Raw genomic sequence first — 958 nt, 5'->3', positions numbered from 1 at the left:
GCTGGAGTCCAGTTTGTGCTGCTTCGGGGTGCAGGCTGGGGCCCCTCACCTCCTCCTCCGCCCTCATCCCCCAGGAATTTGTTCAGTCTCAGCTTGGGAAGAGGCCAGGGCGGGGGTCTCACCGTCACCCCCATGGTTCCCCAGAAACCCCACAAACCACAAGGCCCAGAAGAGAAACATGCAAAGCCACATGTCCCTGTGGCCACGAAAAGACATTCAGGATACCTCAGAGTGGCCACACGTCCCGAGAAGTGCCCTAGCCCCTCCCCAAAGAACCCCTGATTGCCTGCCATTTTCAGGACCCATCTGCGCTCCCCTCTCTGAGTGGTTTCTGGTGAGCCTGTAGCCCAACCAAAGCCACTGGGCTGTGCCGTGTGCACGTGTGCCTGTGTGCAGCAGGATGTAGAGAGCCTGCATTCCATCCGCAGCTGTGCCTCTCACCCTGAGGGAAGCTACTTCCCTCCCGTCCTTTTGACTCGGTGAAAGCAGGTGGCTCTCAGGCCCTATAGAGCGCCCTGCTGCCTCACTAGCAGGATCCAGGACATGAGGCTTCATGGGCCCATAACTATGGAGATGGAAGTTGGAGCCTTGGTCGTGGTCTCAGCCATCACACGGGAGCTGCAGCTTGAGGAAACATATTCCTTGTGGAATTCCCAAGGTCCTGGGGCCAGTGAGGACTGCCAGTCCCAGCATGAAGGGACAGTGCCAATTGGTTTATTGTGCAGTCCCCAGTACTCCCAGAACTTGTGCTGTGTCAGGGCCAACAGACCAGTGTTGTCAGACAAGACCCCGTGCATGTACAGTGTGGCCTGGACAGATCTCAGGCCTGGCCTCTGGTCAAAGGAGACCCCCTTGTTTCCCGACCTGTACAGCAGGCCTCCCTGCCCTCCATGGGCACCTTCCAACAAGGCCTATGAAGTTCAAAACCAAGTTCGAATGTTTAGGGACATGAAATGCC

This window comes from Megascapheus bottae, chromosome 22 (genome assembly GCF_031878675.1).
Source record: "Megascapheus bottae isolate mThoBot1 chromosome 22, mThoBot2.hap1, whole genome shotgun sequence".
Lineage (NCBI taxonomy): Eukaryota > Metazoa > Chordata > Mammalia > Rodentia > Geomyidae > Megascapheus > Megascapheus bottae.
The sequence above is the reverse complement of the archived record's forward strand: the minus strand, read 5'-3'. Positions refer to the sequence as shown.